The following is a 26,424-nucleotide window of genomic DNA, read 5'->3' on the forward strand; positions in this document are numbered from 1 at the left end:
ATAAGTTCTGGTGCTCATCAGACCCTCAGAAGGTAATACACTTTCCTGGTTGGAGTTGATGATTCTGTCTTCCAGAGGACAATCGCCTGCCCTCTGGGCCCAGGAAGGCATAAGTGTTGTGTACAAATGGACACTTAGCAAGGTTTAGCCACTTGGAAGGAGTGCATGAAATCTGACAGAAAAAGGACAGCTTTAAAACTTTTTCTTTTGACTTGTTAATACCAAAAGTGGCTAGCAAGATCTGCTCCAGTTTAATCTCTGAACCTTCTTAGTACCTTTGGCTCCAACCCAGAAGGAGGGACAACCAGTATTGTACCTGTCACATGGCAAGAGAGCTTAGCTAAGCTAGGTGAGCTCGATAGAGGCCTGCTATCTTGACAAAGGGACTGTTGGTAAAATCTTTAGTAAGGCAAAGATTAAGTGGGGCAAAAATAGGGACTGTGAGATAGTAGCCAGGATAAGCTGGGAAAGTTGTCCAATCACTGGCTAGTGCAAAGGGTATAATTCACACCTCACCACTGTCTCCTCAGAACATTCTTTGACCTGAAAATACTACACGTGAAGAAGAACACACTTCTAAAAGACCCCTGACTCCTACTGTAAGATAAGGACTCCTGATTCCTCCAGGCATCTATGAACTGAAACTGATTTTCAGGGGTCAGGTGACTGAGCATCTCTTTGCTCCAAGGACACAAAAGCAGAAATTCTCCTGACATCCAAGAAGGCACAGTAGACCACAGAGAACTAGACCATGCAGGAACCCTTGGTGGAGAGAGCTCTAGTGCCTACAAGCCTGCCCTGAGGTCACGGGCTCTATGACTTATCAGAAAGAACTTTTCCAACAATTGAAGAAAAATGGGACGTAGTTCTTTTTTTGACTTCTGCAGGACCAGGACAGAGTGCAGAGTCTTGCCCATGGAGGTCACATCGTAGGTAGGCAGGAAAACAAAATTAACCCCACCCAGAAGTTTCTTTCATGCAGAAAACGGGTTTAGTGGGTGTCTGGCCTCATAAACTCTGCCATGATACAGCTTGCAGTCTTGCAAGGATGTAGGATTTTTAGAACCAAAAAAAAATGTCTGAGTTTGAAGGTAAAATCTCAGACTGGGGCAAGGCAGAGAATATATCCTACCTGCAAAGCGAAGTTGGGGGCCACGAAATCCTGCTTTGTCCCACTCTGAAGTTTTGCCATTAAGACCCACTACTTCACCCGGAGGTCGACAACAACATATTTGACATCAAGGGGCACCTGTCGGCCACAACCTTGGAGGCAAATTTACTACACAATATAGTGCACCAACCAAAGTTACTGCACTGGGCTGCATTGCATCAAAGGGAAAAAGCAAGACAGTGCCATATCTACTGAGAAGTGGCTCTGCTGCTCTTTTACCAAGCACTGTTGCACTTTCATGCTGCCTAGCGCTACGCACAAACCTTTGCATCATAGTGCAAAGGTATCTGCATGAGTCTTGAACAGGTTTTGTACCGAAGTGTACACTCCCAGGACAAAATACAATGCTGAGACTTACTTTTAAACTTTTTTCACTTGGTGTGTGCTGTACAGTGTTGCGCACATGGGAAGTTTAAAAGCTTTGGGAAAAGCAATCTTTTCTCCATCTTTGCACCTGCCTCGAGGAGGCATATTTTTGGTGCAAAGCCTTGTTTACAAATGCTGATAGAGATTTGCATCAAAAACCATCAGTGGCTGCATGGGAGTGCTCATGTAGCTCCCATAGACGCCCTCTTGATGCCCCCTTTAGGCATTTTTACCAAAAACAAAACACTTTGCCTCAGTTTGCATCACTTTTTGTGACTTTGCACAAGTGCAATGTGTTGTTAAATCTGGCCGTTGAACTTTGCCCCACTTGAGGATTTTGACTTCAATTTCAGAGATTTGAAAGTCAGAAGGTAAAAACTTTGACTGTGTGACACACTGGGGGGCATATTATCAAGGCGGGCGATATGAGATTATCGCCGCTTTAGCGGGCGTTTTCGGCCGCAAAGCGGCGATAATTTTATCACCCTATTATCAAGCTGTCGCTAACAGCAGTTAGCGACAGCTTGTAGGCGATAACGAGAGATTTTGGGCCTGCTTTGCATGTTAGCAATATTTATCGCTAATGACATGCAAAGTGGGCATACCCAACCTGTTAGCGACTGAAAGCAGTCGCTAACATCGCTATCGCCTATTATCAACGCAGGCGTAGCGATGAAAAAATTAGCGCTAAGCGCGAATATCACACAAACCTAATGCCTGCTCAGACCACTTCTTAGCCTGCATATCCAATGGGAGGTGGATATTCAGGTTAAGACCCTATTAGCGATAATGCCTGAATATAGCTGGATTTCCAGCGATATTCAAGCATTTCGCTGCTATCGCCGGAAATGTTATCGCATTGGAGATAAACGTTGCTAATAGCACGTTATCTCTGCGATAAAATCCGGCGATGCGCGGCAATAAAAAATATGTCGCTAAGCTTATTTAGCGATAAATATCGCTAGTTGTTGATAATATGCCCCTTGGTGTTTCTGACATCTGCTCCATCATGCAAAGATGTGAAACCATGCCAAGGTCAGGTCAACATTGAACTATTGACTTTCAATGGTGCTTTACTTTTTTTTAGACAATTTGCCTAAAAACATCACTAATTTGTACTTTTTTATCTATCTTGTTCGCTACTGGGTACCACTTTTATTTTGGTGCTTGAACCTATTTTTTGACCCACTCAGGGAAGACAAGGAAGATTTAAAGTTCACATGTTTCTCATGCGAACATGATTTAGCCACGAAGAACACGTTAAGGAAGCATAGGCTCTACAGAGAATGGGACTGTCTTTCTACACAAGATACTGTATCAATCTAGTAGAATATAAAACTGGTTTGATCAAGCTTATGAGAACACTTAGATTGTTCTAGTACCATTTGTCTAGGAAGGAAGAGATATCCAAGATGAATGTTCAGCCTAATGCTCTAACCCCTACTGATATTGTGACTTTGTTTACCTTAGAACCACATAGAATGAAAGAGTGATATTGATGAGTTGTTTGCAGGTTGGTATAAAATGGATGTTGACCTCAACATGAGTCTTGAAAGTGAACTGACAACAATCTCTCTTGTAATAGGTGTGCTCACATATTTTTACATGACAAAGAACTTACGCAACTCTATTTGCAAATCTGCAAATTATTGTCTTAAGAAGGTGCTAAAGTTTGGTGAAGATAATTATAATCATTGTGCCTAATTCGTTAGTGTGTTATAAGCTGTACGTATTAGAATTCAATGTCACAGAGATGTATTATATTATGGACTGAAGAGGTTGATTGGAAGTTAGTGATGGAGCAGGTTTTCGCAAAATGAAACCTGCTCGAATTAACACCCCCATACGTACTAACAGTAAGTAGTAATAGAACGCTAACATGCACCCTACATGAACACGAGGGAAAACTGCTTTGCGCATGCATGTACTAACATGGGATTACACCAGAAAGAGCTAAAACCATAATTACATTGTGCGTTGAAAGAAAGGAGTAATAATGTATGACTAGGCCGCATATGCATTTTGTAGTGTGCATGTTGCATCTTGCTTTACAATAATAAATAATGCCGCTTTTGCTTAAAGCTATGCTTGAAAAACATAAATGGGGAATAGTGCTATGGTGGGAGGTGAACAGTAAAAAGTACATTTCTATATAATTAACGAATGCTTATGTTCTATTTACCACAGTGAGTAGAAATGTTCTTCCATGTTTTCTTAACTTGGCCAGATAAAGGAGGGGGAGGATGAATGAGTGAAATTGATCTGTCAAAGGCAGACAGAAGCGCTGAGCACAGCAGAAGAGATACAGAGGTTCAAGGCCAATGTGCTGTTCTACCTGCCAAAGGATGTCATTGACCGTGGGACTAAAGTTTCCTTCAGCGGACATTGTTTAAAATTATGTGCAAAATGTTGAATTGTAAAATGTATTACATCGTGTCAACTGGGCAATTGTGTAGTAATGAGAATGGGTGTAGAACAATGAATATGCCCAAATTTTAGAATGAAAACACAGTGGTGTGACCACCTCCCAATTCCACCAACTGCCGTATTTTGTGAAATGTTTCAACTGAGGTGGGACGGATATGTAGGTTTTAAGGTATAACTGGGGTGCCTTTTGGGGTGTGGTTAATTTAAGCTGGCTACAGAGAGAGAGAGGATAGATGCGTCACTGTCCGTCGGTTTGCAGAGAGGCCTAAGCTGTTCCTGTCCTGTCCTGTTCATGTCCCAGAAATCTTTGTTCCCTGACTCTATTTCAGGGGACCCCCACCACCACTTTGGCCAGGGGGGTGGTTTTCTACAGATCCTTTTGGTTTGTATTATTATTCTGACTCATACTTTGCATTATTATTTTGCAAATGTATTTTGGTCTTTGAAACTTATGTCTCTTCACCTATCCACTCCGTCATAAGTAAATTGTTTTCCCCATCAATTTTTGCTGAAACTGATGTCTTTTAGTCTATCCACTTCTTCATGTATTACCATATATTGAATGACAAAGTTTTACTCTGGATTGCATTTATTGATGTTTTCTCTCCCATTGATGAATTTCATTGTTTGCATTTGTGCCGTATGCAATGAGCATTATAAAATGTACAATAATTTGAGATAAAACTTTATTAACCTTATTGAAAGTCTCTGATTTATTTAACTGATTTGATAATTAGTTAGATAGTATTATCATTACCATCAACTATTCAACTAATTGGTTCATCGACCAAGTAGAAGGAAAGTTGATGTATACGTTAGATATGTATTTTGAGATGTCACACATGAATCTGTGAAGGAAAGAATTTAACGTCTTTTATAAACTTGACCCTAGCTCATCAGGGATTTGGGTGAATGTGTATGGGCCAGTTTACTGTGAGATTATCAAGTATTTATCCCTGATCAGGTATTGGCTCGCGCTGGATCATTAGCACCGAAATATTTTTGGAAACTATTTTTTAAACATATATGATTACTAGGGCCTTTCATTAAATTAAGTCAAAGAAGGGAGTGATCCAGGCAACATGTGTTATCGCTAAGTATGTCAGGTGGTTAACTATGGATAAATATTATCCTTGCCTTAACCTCTACCGCGCTACCGCGTTTTCCCGCTGTGCGCTGGAATTTGAAAAATGAGCGGTTTGTGACAAAGCCAGCTCGTCATCCGCGTAGCGCAGGTAACGCCCATGACGAGCTGGCTTTGTCATCAGCGCTGAAGGGGTTAATTGATTGCACTAAGTGATTTTATTTGTTTACTTTTTACTGTAATTCCCTCAAAGACCATTGAGACAGTTGATATGTCAAATTTATTGAATTTCTTTCCTCCCTTCAGTGAAATGTGGGTTTATTTTTGTAGAGAGTTTTTTATTTATTTTTTCTGTTCTCCAGAGTAAAAAAAGACTAAACATAAACAAGAACCAACTTGTTAGCAGCTTTTTAGCTTCCTGACTTCGTTTCCCCGCGTATGATTTTCCCATGGATGAAAAACCGAGTGTGCCTCAGCGAGCCTCCATAGTTCCTGTGTTATCTTCACCTCTTCTTAACTGTTAAAGAGGGTTCCGAATGTTGAGCGCAACTGGTGCACATGATGTGGCAAACAGATCTGCACTATCATGTGCACTTCAATGCACTCAAGGTATTGGAATTGGCTGCCGTTTCTTGCATCAAGGAGACACAGCCATCTTCGGTCAGCATTGGACCAAACCCTGAAGCTTTATAGATCCTTTGCAGGGTTGGAAGCCATTCATTGAACATCTGGAGGAGGAAGTATGAAAGGGCTTCAAAGAGCCCAGTGTACAGGAGCAGTAAGTGAGAATCAAAGCAGTTCTTTCTCAGAACCCTTCACTAGCATCTTCAAAAACCTCTAAAAGATTTGCCATCTTCCTACAGATATTGAAAGCTGCAACGTCTAGTTCCCTGATACAGCAGATCAAAGAGCAGCATCTCTGAGTATGACAGGGATGGCACAGGGTGGCTTACAGCACAAACTTGGTGATGCAATTAACTTTAACTTGCAGGAATGATGCTGGCAGTTAAATCTAAAAGTCTACATTAGGCACTGGAAAGTTTTCACGGGCAGGGTTTTTGTTAATCAGTTTTCCCTAGGTCTTTTGTTCTGTTTGCAACTGAGGTAATGATAACTGGGCGGCCATGGGCCCATGACAGGCCTGGTTGAAAGTGAATCTTTGCTAAATATTTTGCAGCTTTGCAGCTTCAATGTGAGCAGCCCTCCAAGCCTTTTTTGTCACACATCCTACTCCACTGATTCCAGTGACATGGTGTTTTTGAACTTAAAAGCTATTTTCCTGCAAAGAATTACTTCACCCAGGCGCCTAGAAGAACTGGATACTCTACTGAATCTATTACTCTTTTTCGGTGAAATGCAAGGATTGCTTGGCCTTGTGGCCATATCCTACTTGTCGTTCAGGGATTGTGTCATTGTTTGATTGCTATCAGGACCTTATTCTTCCAACAGTTTTCTTTCTTCTTTATCTCAAGGAGAGGACAATTACTTGTCTATATGTGTGCAGGACTGTCCTCGTGTATCTTGAAAGCTTATCTCTTTTGCCTTTCTGGACAGAGCAAGACAAAAGGGACACCGTGATTTCAGTAGGTCCACCATTTCTCTTGCTTACGTCTTTTTACATTATATTTTGGCCCAGGGGTCTACAAGACGGACGTGCGTAACATGGGGCGAAATGATGGATGTTTCATTCTGCGACATTTACTGAAACGGCTCAGAAATGACCCCCCCCCCAACTTTCCTCAACGTTAAAGGTTGCACGCCATGTAGCTTTGGGATAAATACTTTTTGTGTGTGTTTTTTATGTCATTGCATTATTTGTTGATTGTGTGCTATTTTACCTTAGTCATTTATAAAGTGGATATTCTGCCATTAATATGCATTTGCTATATTCTCAGAGTCCAAAGAACTTCAAACCTTGGTTTTGAGGATCCCATTGTAGGCCAGATTTCGATTTTGATTATGTTTTTGCTGTATAATCAGTAGTGCAGCTGTGGTTACTTCACGGTTTTTGGAATTCTGTATTTGCTTGTTGCTGGAAATTGGTTACTGGTTGATGGTGGTGAACCCTTACTCAAGCAGCGACCACAATTCTTGTCAGGGTGACATACAAACAAACCCTAAATTAATAAGTGCTTAAATCTTTGGCAGAGGTGTAGCTTGGTTAGTAACTAAACGGGAGCCTAATATAAGAGTTCTTCACAAGCAGCACATGTAAAAGTTGAAAGGACATGTCCAACTTTTTTAATACACTGCACCTTGCCCTATGCGCTATTTGAGACATACTCTCGGGGTGACATACATATTAAAAAAGAAGGGTTAGGCCTGCCAAAAGGTTTATGTTGTCAGGTCGAAATGGCAGTTTCAAATTGCACACGTCAGCGGCAATTAGCAGGCATGAGACATGTTTAAAAGGCTTCGTAAGTGGGTGGCACAATGAGTGCTGTAGGCCCACTATTAGCATTTAATATACAAGTCCTGGGTGCATGTTGTCTCACTTTACTAGGGACTTACAAGTACATTAAATGTGCCAATTGGGTGTATGCCAATTTCACAGTGTTTAAAAGAGAGAGCTCTCTCCTTTAAACATAGTGAAACTGGCTTACACCCAATTGGCACATTTGATGAAGGTACTTGTAAGTCCCTAGTAAAATTGCTCGAAGACTGGAATAGAGGCCAACACAATGTCCCCACTTAGAGATTCCACCTGGGAGTGGCTGGCCTGGCCCAGGCGCGTGACAGTGACATCTGTCAGTGGGCTCTGTTGGCTTCTTTCTTTATGGGCAGAATTTTCCTTGGGCTGGGGACAGAAGTCTGATCCAAGGGGTGGAATGAGCCACATCCTCTTGTTGGATTAGTGGTACTGTGGGCCTACTGGGATGCATCTGTGTGCAAGTTATGGTTAGGGGCTTCACAGATGGGATCCAAAAGTGAGGAGAAAGATTCCCCATGGGTGAGTCCAGTGCCTCAGGAGAGTGTAGACCGAGAGATCCAACGGTGTTTAGATTGGAATAGAGCTGACAAGTGCCACTGCATAACAGGGCCTATGTCTATGTTCTATCAACTAAGCACATCAAGGTATTAATTAATCTACCCTGGCTTTTGACTGGTGGAGCATCATCATTTACCTTCACCCTCTGTTTTAGTTTTTAGTTAGCTTTTAAGATTCTGCACACTTTACCACTGCTAATCGGTGCAAAAGTGCTCTACCTCCAACCAGTCCCGGGGTGGTATCATTGAGACTGCATTTTCAGCCCAGGGTCTGTACCATTTGGGCTCCCATACGCTCTGCTTGGGAGTGGTACCCCAGAAAAAGGAACTATCACGGTGCTCTGGGCAGCCGCCTGTCCCATCTCTCCTGACATACCCCAGAATGCAATCTATTAAATCTGGGCACTACCTATAACACTCCTCTGAGTCACCTCCCCGCCCCACTCCAGGGATACCAGGCCATTGGGCTGATAAAGTCCTGCTCCTGCAACTGAGTTACCCTTCACACCTGTCTGATGTACCTCTCTGAGGAAGCCAGCATTTCTACTACCATGCTGTGACTAGCCCAGGTGTCCCTCAAATCAGTGACAGGGATCCTATTCATCTATCTTCACCTTGTGGAAGTGATGACTTCTACCCTCAGGGATCACCATCTCACTCTTTGAGTCTACCTTCCAGCTAAGGGAAAACCTGGCATGGTCTATTACCTGCCTCTGGAAACTACTTACCCCTATGGCCACACTGGCCACCACTTTAGAGGTCCCACCAGTGGGTAGTTTCTTAGGACAGACAGAGTCCTGGCTGAGAACGATGAAAGCAGTGGGGTTGAAAATGGGGTGTTCCTGGCCACTGCCCAACAGAACCTTCTCTCTGTTTCTCAGAATGGGCATGAAAACCCCTTCCTCCCAACTTTTTCTGGGACCTTTCTGTATCTCCTTGACCTCCCCCTCGCTCTGCCGGGGAGAACCTGAACCACCTTTTAGGGGTCACTCCCAGGTACCTTTTTTTAAAACCTGGTGCTGAGCTAGTGGTCCGCCTCCTTAGAAATCTCCTTGAGACTAGGGAAATTACACAGCCCATGGTAATCCTTCACTTCATTGCCCTTCACGTAACCAACCAGCGCCTTGCAAACAAAATCTACACAATTCACCCAGGACTGGCGGGGCAGCTTCTGGTTGTCCCTTAACTTCTGCCTGTACTATTCTGACCCCTCCGGCCAAAATGATCAGGTCATATGGGTTTGATGTCGTGTCATACGCTGACAACACTCAGATCCTGGTCACACTTGGTCCAGACCCCTCGATGTGATGGCTCTGCGATTATGTTGATGCGGTCCATAAGCAAGCGGTGCGACAATACTCACAGCAACAGTAATCTTCCTGCACCGGAGGGATGCGTTCCACAAGTGAACGAAGCATCGGTTCTTGCAGCGGCAACAGGCGCTGCGACGATCTTGATCTTCACAGCGGCGGGAATTTCCTCTCACTGTCGGGAATGCGCTCCGCAAGCGCATCCCTGCAGATTGTCTTTGTTTCTTCTTGTCCAGCTCCCCAAACAGCAGGCACAACTCCCAGAGGCCCCACAATTGGATCAAGCACTCTAGGAAGGGCATAACTCCCTCAGCAGAGTTCAGGGGGGAAGCTGGGGGTAAAGTCCTTTTGTTCCTGGGACTTCTTAACAGGAGGCCAGCTCTCCTCAGGCCCCTGGAGATCTCTTCAAGCAAGGGGACACAGCACACAGCAAAGTCCTTCCCCTCTCCTTGACAGCAAAGCAACTACAGGTCAGCCCACAAACACACAGCAGGACAGTCCTTCCTCTTCAGTCTTCCAGCGTTCTCCTTGGCAGAGGTTCCTTCTTGATTCCAGGATGATCTAATCTTCTGTGGTCTGGGTAGCCCTTTTTATACCAGTTTTTGCCTTTGTTCTCTAGAGGCAGAGAGGCCTTGGCTTGGTCAGAACCAGTTCAGGTCAGTTCCTGAGCACTTTGTTTTTCTGTCTTCACCTCTCCGTTCAGAGAGAGGGGCAGGGTCGTCAGCCGTCCAGCAAGAGGTGGAGCCAGCATTGTGGAAAACCGGCACAGCCTTATTCAGGCCCAGGTGCTATCCCTTTCCACCACTCAAGATGCAGATGCAGTCATTCAGCCTAGGGCTTACTCATCCACCCTCCTGGAGGCTCCCCAGCCCCTGTCACTCACAAACAGTCAATTCACAAACAGGTAAAGGCACACAGAAAGGTTAGACAAGAGAACAGCCACTTGCTAAAAGTGCTGTTCTCAAACACAGGATTTAAAAATCATCCTTCCTAAAAGATGTGTTATTAAATTCTGAGTTCAGGGATACCAGACTTTAATTTTCTATCTTGCTTCTATGGGAATGTATGCAGGTAAACCTTATACTCAGCATTCCCCAGTATAGCCTATGGGCAAGATAGCCCTCTCAATAGTGAAAAACAAAAATGGCTATAATGTGGAGAAGAGTGGCTCAATGGTTAGAGCGGCAGCCCTGATGCAGAGGTCTGGCCCGGGACCAGGGTTCAATTCCCGCCTCGGCGGCTCTTGGACTCAATGTTCCCGGACCTGATAATTCTCGCCTCGGTGCCTAGTCTAATCATGGGTCCCACTCTGTGACAATAGCTTGCTTAATCTCCACAACGGCCCCAGCAGCGCTTGGATGCCTGGCTTCACCTTGGGGGTGCCCAGGAGTGGACATCTCACAGGAAAGCCGGGAAGGGTTCCACAGCGGTATGAATACTGCGCTAAGAGACCTCTGGGTAGAAGTGCGCTATATAAATACAAACACATTACATTACATAATTCACTACCCGAGCATGTCACACACACCAGTACATGCTCTACCTTTCATATACACTGCACCCTGCCCAGGGGGGTACCTAGGGCCTTCTATAGGGGTGTCCAATGTGTACAGGAAGGGTTAGGCCTGGCCAGTGTGGACACTGGCTAGGGCAGCAAGGCAGTTAGCAACGGCACCCAGGCACCGCTGTTGCAGGCCTGAGACACCATTTTAGGGCTACTCATGTGGGTGGCACAATCAGTGCTGCAGGCCCACTAGTAGCATTTGAATCACCTGCACTGGCACACTCAGTACACTTTACTAGGGACTTCCTGGTAATACAAATATGCCAATCATGGATTACCAATCACAATTACAATTTACTCAGGGAGCACTTGCACTTTGACACTGATCAGCAGTGGAAAAGTGCCCAAAGCAGCAAAATCGAAATCCAGCACAGCATCAAAATTACAGGTGGTAGAGGCAAAAAGTCAGGGGAAACCACGCCAAAGATGCTAGGTCTAACACCTTCCATATCATCATCCCCTTCCATTGCTGTAGCCAGTGACTGGTAGACTTCCGTCCAGGACGGTAAACAGCGTTTAACACAAATATTTTTACCTGCAGGCAATCACAACGCGGTCGTTACAACGACCGCATTGTGATTCCGCATACCATTGCTCCGCAAGTCGGAACAACTTCTTGCGGAGGTGGAGGGGAGAAGTTGGATTTAAAATCCAACACCTGCCCTAGTGTCCGCACAGACTGGAGTTGGAGTAGCAAATTATACTATTCCAACTTCCAGCGCCCCCCCTGCCCAAGTCGTTGTTCCGACTTGCGGAGTAATAGTGTGCGAAATCACAGCGCGGTCGTTTTAACGACCGCGTTGTGATTCCCTGCGGGGAAAAAGAATGCAGGATTTCAAGGTATATTCGTCCAGGACCTCAGCACCTTGTGGAGTTCCAGCATTCTGGTTTTGCTTTTGACGGGAGTTCCCTCTCATTGCGGATCTCCTTGAGCTCAGCACAGTGCAGCCATTCATGTTGGCAAGCTTAAAGTCCATCGTTGAAGGTATGATCTAGGTACAAAAGTCAAGTAGAATGAGGGTAAGTTTGGAATAAGCAATAAAGCCAATCAAGGATAATATAAAGGAAACTTGAAATGGTATCAAATATTATTTGAGATATTAGTGTAACAAAAATATCACTGTATGACACTGCACAAACACAAGTCCTAATCTCACAGCTGAACACCAATGTTTGAAATTGGGTTACTGGTTGAGGGGGATGAAACTCTACTCAGGCAGCAACTGCAATTGTTGTCATGTTGAAACACAAGCAAAAGCCAAATTAACCTGTGCTTAACCCTCTCGTAGCTTGGCACGAAAGCAGCCAGGCTTAACTTAGAGGCAATGGGGAGAGGCTGTAGCCTTACGGCTAGAGTGGTCGACCTCGACCTCGAAGCTGGGGAACCGGGTTTGAGTCTCGGCAACGACGCTCAATATCCTGTGATTCTGGGCAAATCACATACCTCCAGATTTATCATTGTCCCGATTTGCGAGTCCTTAATAGCGATTATTAAGGAATCGCTATTAAGGACTGGCAAATCGGGAGTCATGTAGAAATTGCAAAATAAATTGCGATTCCTACAGCCTCCTTATTTGCGATTAGCAAATTGCTAATGGCAAATAAGGAATAACTCCCCATTGATTCCTATGGGCCTAAAGGCCCATAGGAATGAATGGGGAGTCAATCCTTATTTGCGATTAGCAATTTGCTAATCGTAAATAAGAATGCGATTTAAAGGGTGCCAGGGGTGTCCAAAGGACACCCTGTAGCACCCCTGAAATGGAAATGTAGCCTGATATTGCACACACACATGTCCAAAGGACATGTGTGTGTGTAACATACCACTTAGAAAAATGCACTAAAGTGCATTTTTCTAAGTTTTCGCAATTTACCGTGAAGTCAGACTTCGCGGTAAATAGCGGCCGGAAATTGAGAATTCGCAAATTTTAAAAGGTTCATGAATAGCATTTAAGGAATCTCAAATTGAGATTCCTTAAATGCAATCGCAATTTGAGAAATCGCAATTATTTGTGATTTTTCAAATTGCGAGCTCATGACCCATCGATGAATTCCAAATGCCATTTTTCGACGCGCAAACGGCCGAATTTTGCGATTCGCACCGTTTGCGCTCGCAAAAATGCTTGATGAATCTGCCTGTTAATCTCCCCATGCCCAACAAAAAACGAATGTGTCCATCTGTAACACAATTGGTGCTCATATAAAGCGCTCTGATACCTTATATCTTTGGGTATAGTTTGTGCTATATAAAACTCTAAAAAATGTTTTTTTAAATGTGTCAAGTATTCATGCAGCACTTCAAACAGTAATAAGTGAAAACACAACACAAGAAAAAATCCACATCAATTTAGAAAAAGATAATACATTTTAATAAATTATTTAAGAACAAAATGACAAAAATCAAATCAGAAGAACTGTAATTTAAAACACAAAGCACCAACTGTTGTCATCTAGTCGCACTGAACCTGAACAAAGACATCAGTTCAGGCCAACCACAACGAAGCATTGACTGGATACAGGAGCCAAGTTAGGCCTGTAGCATTCTACCAGCCCTGGTACTCACCAATAACAAAGCCACACACGGAGAGTAGTTGTACAAGTCTTTATTCTGCTGCGTGTAAGTTAGAACACAACATTCTAAGCCTGTTTTCAACTCATCCCTCCAACCCTTATGTCACTGGCCTATGGTGTACAGTGGGAAAAGAGTTGCAGTGCTTCTTTATTTACAAAACACTACAAGGCCCGCTGAACAAACTACCCTAAATCCAGGTTGCCGAGCGTTGTGATATTATGTGTTGAGGATATGTCATGCAGCAGCAGTAGTGAGATCCTGCATTGAGTATGTGTCACACAGCGGTGGCTCAGAGGAAATGTGGGGTCGTAATGCAAGGATGCTTCATGCAAGAACGGTTTCCAAGGAGCTACAGGGCGGTGGTGCGAGGTCTTGCACCAAGGATGCGTCATGCAGAGGCGGTTCCGAGGAGCTCTGGGGTCCTGTGTTGGGGTTGCATCTCGCTGCTGCTGTGGGAGGCAATGCATCACTTTTTGTCAGTTCTGTCCAACAGACCACATCTTAACTGGCATAGCACCTTCAGGTCCACTTACAAGGATCCAGGACCAGGGTGACACCATCTGGGGGGTAAAACTCACATCAGGCAGAGTCCAGGTGCGGGGCTCAAGGTGGTTGGATCATTTTCTGTCCCTGAGGCTGTGATCAAGAGGCTAGCCAACTAGCCCTTGGAGTCACTCTGGTGACCCTGGGTTTAAGATACAGTTCCTGTCCTTCTCACTCAGGCAGCATGGCAGCAGGACAGTAGAGTAGCAGTCCTTCTTGCAGAGCAGCACGGTCCAAAAGTGTACTGAAGAGTTGGGTCTGAGGGTCCAATATGTGTACTTGATGCCCACTTTGGAGTAGGAGAAGGTTCTGGAGGTTTCATCCCCAGACTTGTCTGGAATTTCCTGCCTCCCTACCCTGGCCCCAGCTTGTCTGGGGGCACAAAGGCTAGTGAGTGGGAGTTTGCTCAGGTAGAGGCTTTGTTTTGTGCATGTAAGGTAAGTTACAGCTCCTTCCCCTCTTCAAGTCAGTGATGGCCCATCTGACCAAAACCTGTTCCCCCTTTGTCTCACTGTCTGGGAGCAATACGAAAAGCCCAACTTCCAGCTGCACTTAGTCATGTGACCTAGGTTATAGGCTGCAGGCACCAAAGTGGTTAGGACAAGAAAATGCCACCTTTCTAAAACTTTACGACTTTATCATTCCAGTGGGTTTTAAATTACCATTCTTTAGACACCAAACTCGACATGCCTTTCAGTTCCTAATTGAAAGTTATCCCTTATTAAATGTAATAGTGTAGCCCAATATTATCCTATGGGAGAGGTAGGCCTTGTAGTAGGGGAAAATGAAGAGTTTTTCACTACCAGAACATGTAAAAGGTAAACATACTTGTCCTACTTTAAAATACACTGCACCCTGCACTAAGGTCTATTTAGGGTCTACCTTGGGGTGACATATATTTTATAAAGGATGGTTTTAAACTGCACACACAGTGTGCAATGGCAGGCCTGAGACATGTTTAAAAGGCTACTTATGTGTGTGGCACAATGGGGGCTGCTGTCCCACTAGTAGAATTTAATTTACAGACCCTGGGTACATGTATTGCCACTTTACTAGTGACTTTCACAGTGCCGGCTTTAGGGTGCTGCGATCGGTGCTACTGCACCGGGTGCCAAGAAGAGGGGGCGCCAAAACCCCGGTTCTTCGATTTCCACAACGTTGATCCTCGCCGAAATAAAAGTCAGACCCAAGTTTTCATGCCATCATGGATGACGTAGCCTTAGTGCCAGCCCATGTGCTGCAATTGCAGATCACAGAGCACCTGCTTAATTGGAGCTGTGTCCCCTTCCATTATAACATTAGTAGTGGCACGCAAAGGTAGCTCCGCTCTCAATACTGCATTAAAGGTCAGTTTGGTCGCATTAATTGTTCCTAATCCAATCAGAGTGTTTACGTGACATCCAACACCTTCTTTTTGAATTCCATTTCAATAATTTGCAAATGCAAGCAGAAAAGCTGTTTTAGTTGGTGCAGTTTTCAGTTATGCAAGCTGTGCATTAAAGCTACGAAAATGTCAGACTGCAATTACATAACTGTATAAAAGAGTTTAACGTACTTTGACTTGATGGATAAGGTGTAAGTAAGGGAGACATCAAGTTTTGGCCTCCCTTACTTTAGAAAATATTTAATAAAATGTGACCTCCCACAGCACCAATAAAATATGCTTCCTGAAGTTTATTTTTACTATTCTCAAACAGTAGAATACAAAATTGCCCTCATAAAAATTGACTGAAAGCACAGATATTACTAATAAATGTAAGATGCTATTGTCACAGAAAGTTTGAGCCAGAAGGCTTTTCACTTGCTTTTGCTCAACATAAAGTAGCACAGAGGGTTAATGTGCCTGCTGAAAAGAAGGGGTGCCCTGAAGATCACAAAACTGTATGTTACTTGGATAGCTCAGTGGGTCACTGCATGTGTCGGAGAGATTCTTTTGTTACTTGCTGCTCATAAGTTTTAATTCTAGTATAGCACAGAGATCTATGATCTGTCATCCAAGAATTCAGATGCATGTACACTGCGTGATATCTGTTAGAATGTAATTTTTTCCCTAGGCTCTCATTATACTAATGTAGCTAAAAATGGTTCGTTTCGGTAGAAATGTATTCTTACTACTAAAGCCCACCCCAGCCACTGTATTACATTTTAAATCATGAGTTTGTGATTTTCAAGACCAAACACATAAATATACTGCCTACTGGTTCGGATGTCATGTGAGTCCTACACAATATAATCCCCATTGTCTTTTGTAACATTTTCCATAATGCCCATTCCCATTGTTTCTGTAGAATGTGTGTGTGTTTGATGCAAAGTGCTCTGACACTCTCTACATTGGTATGTATGAGTAGCACTATAAATCAAATAAAACGCATGTCAGAAAGGAGCTATGTAGAGAGGAGCTATGTAGAGATGAGGGGCCCAGTTGTAGGGTGATAGTGAGGAAATCCAGGTAGAGTGAGGTTATTGGGGGAGGGGGGACCACCAAAAAAGCCTGCCGTACAGGGCACCTCCAGTGCTAAAGCCTGCCCTGGAGTTTCAAGTAAATTAAATGTGCCAATTGGGTGTAAGCCAATTTCACCATGTTTGAAAGAGAGAGCACAAGCACTTTAGTACTGGTTAGCAGTGGTAAAGTGCCCAGAGTCCTAAAAGCCAATGGAAAATGGGTTCAGAAAACAGGAGGGTGACTGCAAAATGTTTGGGAATGACCCTGCAAAAAGGGCCAAGTCCAGCACTTATTGATTTGCTAATGAGTTACAGTGTCAGATTGGTGCGGTTGAGTTTTTAATTAATCGAATTGGTGCCATATAATGTATTTGGTATGTGCATTGCCTGGCATATAGGATGTGCAAATTTTTTGCTGAGGTTAGAGTGTGCTGTTGACAAGCCACAGTAGCAATATACAAGTTTATGTATGATGTGCTGTATGAGTTATTTTGCAGTCAGGGTAATATGAGTATTGCACATGAGTGTCTAGCTTGTCAGTAAGGGGGTTTTGTTAGCACTACTATGTTGCATATCTTTCCTATTTGTATGTATGTGCAGTATTCTATTGAATATATTCTGTTGGAGGTTTGTGTTGTTTCTTTTTGTGATCAGTACTGTTGTGATCATGGCAATACCCCATTATATAACCTGTGTGCTGTGTCGGTAGTATGCATGTTGTTCTTTCTGATGGTTTCATGTCTAAATATCGGTCACAAAAGTACCATGCTACAGAAATATAATAGTCTTTATAAGGTGACAAGGAACCCTTGGAGTCAAGAGGGACCAAGGGTATACATTATGTTATAAGAGACAAATGTCCCTCCAAAACGATTTAAGGACAATGGTGCACTTAACCGTATTGAGATCTTTGTCGAAATTCTCCAAATGGAGAGACAATGTATTCATTAAACAAAAAATCCTAAAACACAAAGTACACATATATACATAATAACGTGGGTAAACGGTTGGAAGTTAGCAGATTTTCAAACCTCAGGCATTTACACATTTAGTGACTTAATCAGTAAATGCATGTTCAAAACAGTCACAATAAGAAAAACATCTTGTGCTCCACATTAATCCAAATGAGCCAGTTTAGAGTCAAAATATTATAAGTCAACGACGTTTTGATCCCAACTGGGATAGAGGGATCATCATAAGGACGCACAAGTATATGCCTGAGAGGTAGCCTGTATAAGGCAAGGAGTGTGAAAGGAGGGGAGGGGTGAGGGCAAAAGAAAGAAAAGGGTATAAGGAGGAGGGGTGGACACGACACAAAAGCAAGAGAAAAATAAAGAGAAAGAAAGAGGTTAGGAAGGGCTGTGCAGGGTAGTGTTGTGCAGGGGGTAGTGTTTTAGGGTTTAGGGTAGAGTCGGGGGGATCATGCAGGGTAGTGTTTGGGTGTAAGGAGAGGACAGGTGTTCGGCGAAGGGTCATGCAGGGGTAGTGTTGTAGGGTTTGGGGTAGGGTCGGGGGGTCATGCAGGGTAGTGTTTTACGTTAGGGAGATGCTTGGGGTTGGGGGGGGGTTGTGCGGGGTAGTGTTTTAGGGTTTAGGTTAGGTTTGGGGGTTGTGCAGGGTAGTGATTTAGTGTAAGAGGATTGGGGGTCAGGTGGGTGTCATGCAGGGTAGTGTTTTAGGGTTTAGCGTAGGGTTGGGGGTCGTGCAGGGCAGTGTTTTAAGGTAGGAAGAGGACTGAGGGTTGGAGGGACGGTCATGCAGGGGTGGTGTTTTTAGGGTAGGGAAAAGATTGGGAGATTGGGGGTCATGCACGTTTAGAGATTTGGGGATTAGAGTAGGGAAAGGATTGGGGCTCGTGGGCGTCATGTAGGGGTACTAAATTGGGGTTTAGGTTAGGGCAGGGTCGTGTATCTTACCTTAGATACTTTTACCAAGAGAATACCTGTACCACGCATGCCTGTGCATTGTAATGGCATGCGTGGTAAAGGCATATTTGTGGTAAAAGTATGCATTTTAATGGTAGGTCAAGGTGAATGACTACGCGTAGTAATCTCCTTATTCTAATGACACGCGTGATGACCTTGCCCGGCCACGATCATACATTTGGCTGCAAGGAAAATTGGAGAGGAATTGACCCCTCTAATTAATCAAGTGTCAGAGTCAGGCCGCTACCCAGTAAGCTGGAAAAAGCGATGATCAGGCCCATTTTGAAAAAAAACGCATTAGATCCTACGGAGCCCAAGAATCATCGCCCAATAGCTGGCTTGCCGATAGCTGCTAAAATTCTGGAAACATCAGTAAATAAGGCACTAACTTAGTATTTGGACACTAATAATTTGCTGGATTCTACTCAGCACGGCTTTCAATCGCACCATTCTACGGAATCTGCTCTGATTGTAGCAACGGAGGAGATCCGAGGTGTGGTGGAAAGAGCGGGCAAGGCAGCTCTGGTTTTATTGAATCTGTCGGCAGTCTTCGACACCGTGAACCATGCGGTGTTAGTGCGAAGGCTGCAGGAGGTTGGCATTGATGGCTCGCTCTGTCTCTCCTTTCGTAATTTTTGGACGATAGAGAACAGAGTTTGTACTGGGAGGGCATGCAGTCAGAGAGTTTTCACCTGCCCTGTGGGGTTCCACAGGGGCCAGCACTGTCACCAACCATGTTTAATATTTATGTAATGCCCCTGACGAAACTAGTCCAGAAACACGGATTTGCATTGGTTTCATATGCAGATGATTCCCAACTGATAATCGCAATAAACAAACAACCCGAAGACATGCTATTAGGTTACATACATGTTTGGATGAAATCATCACATGGATGAATCATAGCTTTTTAAAGATCAACACTGACAAGACCGAGATCATTGAGTTTGGTCACGGGCCATCTACGTGGAATGATCCCTGGTGGCCAGTGAGAGCAGGAATATGTCCCAGCCCAGTCTCTAAGGTCAGAAACCTCGGGGTCATTTTTGACAATCAGTTAAATATTTCCGCCCAGGTAAACAGCCTTTCCTCGTCCTGCTTTTTTCTAATAAAAACGCTCAGAAAAATCTTTCCTTTTATAGGACAGGAATTGCAAAAGACAGTGGTAGTAGCTTTACTACTGTCCAAGCTAGATTATGGCAATGGCCTGCTGTTAGGAATAAACAAAACACTGATGAGTAGGCTGCAATCCTTACAAAATACTGCTGCCAGGCTTCTCCTGAATATACCAAGAGGTCAATCAACCTCCGCCGGAATAAGAGCACTTCATTGGCTTCCCGTACAGCAGCGGGTGAAATTTAAGGCGCTGTGTTTGTCCATAAAGCTACTTATGGGGGAGGTGCTAAAGACATTCAACAAATGTTTAGGCCTTACCTCTCTGCCCGTCCCTTAAGATCCAATAAGCTAGGCCTCCTACAGATTGGCAGAATCAGGAGAGTAAGATGGGGGGGGACGGACCTTTTCGCACTGTGCTGCCAAGTTATGGAACAAACTACCTACATCTATTCGGTTTCAATCTAATAGACGACTCTTTAGGAAGGAATTGAAGACATGGCTGTTTGTCTCAATATAATCAGATAACGTAGATCGCACCATCTCCACTTACATCAGCGCCAAGACGCCATGGCATGTCGAGCGTTATATAAGCTTATATCCTATCCTATCCTCTCTTATATTAGTATGCATTGTAACGTCCCACATTCTATTCTGCCAGTATAATGCTGTATAATAGGGTCTGTTAAATGTTTTGGGTGCTGTTTCTGTACTGTTCTGATGTGTGAAGTACTGCCCACCTAGGGTACCCATTACAAAAAGCCTGGAGTTTGGTAGTTCAGATACCAGAGCCGGAATTACTGATTTCTGCCTGAATTTCCCCCACCAAACATTCTGAGTTGAAGTCTCTGGAATGATGAATAACTACTCCAAGTCAGGGTTGTACCAGAATGCCGTGACCTAAATATCATCTGACAAAAACATTGCGCCTCAGTATTATTCACAATATCACCCCATTGAAGATAATAATAGAAATTCTGCACCCAATGAAGCAATAGTTTCTTAAACAGCATTTAGGCCATGATATTTTTGCCAGACAAAACTTTTGTGATCATTATGCTGACATCCAACTGCAAACTCAGAATTCCTGGGACAAATCCAAATGTTTTCCCAGATTCTGGTAACTTTAGTGCTGAGATTTAACACCAAGTATGAACTGTTGGTACATCTGAGCAGGGCATCAACATTTGGCCTGGATAGGGTCGAGGGTCATACCTGGCTCTTCTGTAGCTGGGAGAGTATTGCATGCCTCCCCTACACGGTCGACTGGCCGTACTGGGCATCAGTCGTTTCCCGGGGAGGCTGGAAGGGTGGGAGGCCAGTTTTGTTACTGGGGGCTGTTTTTGTAGCAGTGCCGCAGTTTCGAAAACACTCACTGCAGAGTTCCTTATATACTCAGTAGTTTTTAGGCAACAATAAAACTGTCAAGATGACTCCAGTGATTAATGTATCTGCTGGAATGGGATCATAGTTTTGTCTAGTGGCAGTTTTGACTTTTCTAAGGTTGCACAGAAAGTTTGTATGCCTGCTGCAATGGACGTGTACCATGCAGATCACATACCATGCATAGGTTAGTGGGTTACTGCATTTGTCACAAAGACCATTTTGTTAGTGTGCAGTTTATAAGTTACAGTCATAATCTAACACAGTGAGCTATGAAGTGGAATCAAAGAGCTGCATACAATGTATATGGAACAGGTTGGAAAGTTATGTTTTTCCGAGCCTTTCATTATCCTTAAATTGCTAAAAAGGGTTTGTTTGGGTAGAAATAAATTATTATTAGTAAAGCCAGCCCTAATCAATGTGTTACATTCTGAATCCTCAGTTTGTGCTTCTCCAGACAAAGCACTCTTAAAAAATGCCTACCTTTATGGATGACATGAACCCGACACCTTGTAGTCCCCTTTGTCTTATGTAACATTTTCTATTCACTGATTTACACACGTATGATTCATTGTATCTGTATTAGTGTGTGATGTAAAGTGCTCTGACACCCTAGACTGGTTTGAGAGGCGCTATAAAACAAATGAAATACATATGAGAGAGGGGATATGGAGAGATGAAGGGTACTGTTGAAGGGTGAGGGAATCATTGACGAGCCCCAACAAAGATTGTGGAATCTTGGTGCACTCTAGGGTCATCATTTACTATGCTTTAAAACTGAATACTATTGAATATATCATGAAAGTGGTGTTGTAGAATGCGTAATTTTCGCCCAAATGTTCTTGGTGGGAGAACAACCCTAAACCCTTCATGTAGTGGTCAAGCTCGCTCGCTGCACTCACTATGCACCATACAAGGGCTGGTCTGACAAAATTTGCCAGGCCTGCTTTGGGTTCCCAGTCTGGCCCTGCTCCCCTAAGGTGGTGCAGGGCCAGGTGGGGGCTTGGCTTTGGACTGGGTCTTTGTGCACATCCTCTCCCCCTGCCACTGGTAGAAACTTGCATCTAGAAAAGACATGATTGGCGATCCTGAACCCATTTTATCAGATGTTGTGGCACCAGGCTACTTGGAATCAGCTGGAGTAGTGTCTCTAGGCATACCGTTCCAGCCTACTCACAATGGGTCCCTAAATCGCATATGCTTGCTGTGTTGGATGTATGTGCAGATTTATGTCTGGTTGAGATGTTTTGTTTGGTGTTTCTTAGTAGGAGATGATATTGTGAGCCCAGTAATATCCAGCTATTAGGTGCGTCTGTGCTGTTTTGGGTTAGTTGAAGTGTTCTGTGCAATGATTTTGTTAGAATCAAGATCCTTTGTCTAAAACTATTCAGTCAGAGTCAGCATGAGATGCTGTGTTGCATAACTGGTTTAAATGAGCACTGTGCCCTCAATGAAAATTGTGGTACTCACCAGCAATGATGTCAACATTATCCTTAATTCATGGACTATAGAGTGCCTTCAGTTGACCTACTGTGTGGGAGTAGCAGTTCTTTTTATGCCGTCCACTTTGACTGAATACCTCAATGCTCATGGAAAAACTATGCGAATGTGTCGTCTCAATGGAATAATTCCTATTTTTCAGCTATCACAATCTACATGTATTTTGTATGGTTGAGCAAAGTTTGTGTTTCACTGGTGAAGGCAATGTTCACAAATGTTGTCCTTAGTGATATTTCCCAGTTTACCTTCACCCAAGCAAAGTTTTTTCTGCACATTGCAAGGTCATTTTCACTCATTAAACCCAGCGAACGTGAAAATCTTTGCAGGATTTTTCTATGCAAGTTTACCAATTGCATACCTTTTTTCCTGCCCAAAGTGGAGGAAAAGGGTATTTTCGTGAGAAGTATACGCCATGTTCTTAAGGTTAAATAAGAGAATATACATGGCAACCTTTGCCACAAAAGTTCAGATGTTCACATAAATGTGGCAAAGTGAAAAACTTTGCTACTTTTTCAAAGTTTTCCAAATAAGCTAATGGATGTTGTGTGGTCGTTTAGGAGTCCTGAGAGGTGGTTTGGACAGTGATGAGTGGAGTAGGCTTTTAAGGGATTTCATAGGCAGTACAGATTTGTGGTTGAGAGTGGAGAAGAGGATAGTTCAGGTGACCTTCTGCATTTGAAAGGATGGTATTAGAAGAGTTTGAAGAAGGGTGCATGGGTGGCATTGAAGGTGTTTATTTGTCATAAAATAGGGCATGGTCCTTACATCTCAAGCTACTGTGGAAGGCATCATTTTCTTCTGCAGCTTTGTTAGGGTAAGCGCCTGGTCTGCCTTGGTACTCATCATAAGTGAGACCTGGACAAAAAAGAAGGACATGGAAGTAATACATACGCCTACTCCAAACTTCACCTTGTCTTACTGTTCCTCATCACTGTCCTAACTTTGAGCTTTCAATCTGAAAGGGCCCCTTCCCCATTTTACGGCCCGATTCACAAATGTAGTTTGAGACAAAATCCTAACTTTACGACTTCCAGTATTCACAAAAGGCATTTAGTAGTAGTAACGTTAGGATTCCTAACTTTACTACTACTAAACTGAGAAAAATCCTAACTTTACGACTTTCGGTATTCACAAAGTCGTAAAGTTAGGATTTTTGTCAGTTTAGTAGTACTAAAGTTAGGAATCCTAACTTTACTACTACTAAATGCCTTTGGTGAACACCGAAAGTCGTAAAGTTATGATTTTGTCTCAGATTACTTTTGTGAATCAGGCCCTAAAGCTTTTACTATTAAGAGGACATGGGCTTTACTTGCTTAGGCGTTTGTGTCTTATAATTAAGAAAAGCACATGTATATATCCTGCTGAGTGGCGGATTTCACCTCACAAGGAGGACAAACGACTCTCACTTTGAAGCCATAGAAAGAAAAAGAAAGTGTAGTATGTCACAGTTTTAATGGGCTACAAAGAGTGTGAGAGGAAATATGATGTATTTTTTTAACACACAACAAAATGGAAATACCTGTAAATTATATGTCCTTTCATCCATCCACCAAGCAGCATAATATAATATAAGTGTATTTCAGTAATGCAATAGTACTGCATTTCTTTAAATAATCAGAAGGCTGTAAAAATGCTATAAACCAATAACCACTCATCTGGCTTGTTTGGGGGTGCTGTGAAGGATGGTCATCAGCTCAGTGCCTATATTGAAACATGGCTTTAGTGCTTTTATTCAATTGAGCCCTAGATATGGCTTGCTCCAGCTCAGGAGATTTGGCAAAGGAAAGAGAAAACCGCCACTTCGCTTGTAAATGCAGGATAAATATTGTCTCGCTCCTGGACTGTTTGCAGAGCGGAAATACAGATTGCACTTGGGTCTCCGGACTCCTGATCTATCGCCCCCCCGCGGAAAGTGAAGCATTTGATAGCAGCTGAGTTCAGGAGGTCGCCATTTTGCACGAATCTGTCGTTGTGCTTCAATTGACTTGATTGCGACTTATTCCTCCTCCATCTAAAATGGCTGCCCCAAGGTCCACCAGGATGCTTATCATCATTTTGAAGCCAGCATCTGTGCAGAAAAGTTGGCTCCAGGTGAAACTGTTTATTAAATTAGCTTATTTAATCATCATCATGGCCAATTGTATAGATTGCTGTGTCGGCGGGAGCGATTGCATTACAGAAGGCGCAAATCTTTTCTGTAGACGCTGTTCTCTTTTCTTTATTCCGCTGGGGCTAAATGTACAGATAGATAACCCCTGCAGCGCTTCAGCGTGCTTAACTTACTTGGCTGGTGCCTGCATTGCTAAAATGAGACAGAAAAATCATGTTTGGTCAACATCACAGCCAATCATTCAATTGGATTTCTGTTTATCAAATGACCGCCCCTGCAGGTTTAGACTTTCACAGGCTTTTATGACCCTGCAAATGCATTGATTCTTTTGAATAGGAAATGGGTGCATGTTGCTGTAGTGCTTTTCATCTAAATGCTAAATAGTACAAAAAAAAAAGGAAAAATAAGGGCCTCTATCATCAGAAATTAGGTATTGTTCCATACCATAATACAGCATCCAGTATTACCAAATGCAGTACAGCTTATCCCATATGGGCCCTAATGGAACTGGGAATACCATGCAGAAATTGGTGTTACCACAGAGATGTCAGGATATTATACTTCTTTGTGACTGTGGGTGAATGTTTGCATTGCTCAGCATTCCGTTCATTTGTTCCTTTTGCATACTGTAATGTCTGGCTTTTGTGGAGGGATATATTTCCCCAAAGTCTGAGCTAAAGAATATGTTCCCAGAAACCTAGGCTATAATACTTACTGCATGCCTCATTATACAGATTTCGACGGAAAATTATGATTGCACCTAAAATAGTATTTAGAGGCTTTTATTATGCAGGCTGAAGTGCCTGAGCATTTCTGGTTTATCTGCAAGACTCTACAAATGTTTTTCTTTCTTGGCCCGATTCACAAAGGTAAATATACATCTATATAATTTCTCATGTGTATACTTACCTGTACATCCAGCTGTAGCTGCCCACTTGTTTCCTAGTTACCATTTCTGAGTGGATATTTACAGCTAGGTTTAGATTTACACCTCTCCACCTCCTCAAATGAGGGCTTTGCAGTCTCCAACAACCGAATTATTAGTGTCAAGTTACTACTAGTAACTTTGCACCTGTTGATGGAATTCCCCACCACCGATGCGGAGATCTACCTATGGGAAAATATATGGAAAATTATTGGATTGCTTATCTTTAAAAACAAAATGTAAAATTAAAAAAATATTTTATGTATATTGTAAAGTAAATGTTAAAAACACACAATAGAACTCGCTACCCAACAAAAGTGGCAGGAAATAGAGTAGGTATGGATCCTTGACTCTTTCAGGATGAAGGCTTTTGACATTTCCCACCTAACAGGAGGCATACTTCATCCTTGGGCTTCTCCTGCCACTGATCCAATTGATCAAGGTGCAAGCTGCAACCCTCTAAAAGATTGGGGAGCTTGTGGGGGTGGGGAAGTGAAGTTTGTTAAGTTTTTTTTACCACTCTGAAAAAACTGTAGGAATACGGGCATTGTAAAGAGGGGAATTGACTGTGTATCAATTAAAACTACTTACTGGGTGGGCTACCTGAAATGTATTGTATCCCCTAGTGGTAGGTTAATATCGGGGGGGGGGGTACATTCTACACAGTAGAGGAGGTCGACATGTTTCTGCCTTATCAGCCCTCTAATGAGGTGTCAGTGACATTTGTCAGCAGGAAATTGCCAACTCTGCTCCTAATATGTAATGACAAAATTATAAATAGATTGTAACAACCTGTGTATGTTGAATCACTATGTCAGGTATGTTCGTCTGTAAAGCAATCAGTTCTATTGTGGGTTTTTGATTCATTTCGGAGGACAGACTGACTGGCCACTAATCCTCGCGACCCTAATGTGTTTGATAACATAAACGTTAATTAATTTAAAATATTTTTCATTAACCTAGATCTAATAAACAGCACATTATCTTGTAAAATTAAATGT

This window comes from Lissotriton helveticus, chromosome 2_1 (assembly GCF_964261635.1).
Source record: "Lissotriton helveticus chromosome 2_1, aLisHel1.1, whole genome shotgun sequence".
NCBI lineage: Eukaryota > Metazoa > Chordata > Amphibia > Caudata > Salamandridae > Lissotriton > Lissotriton helveticus.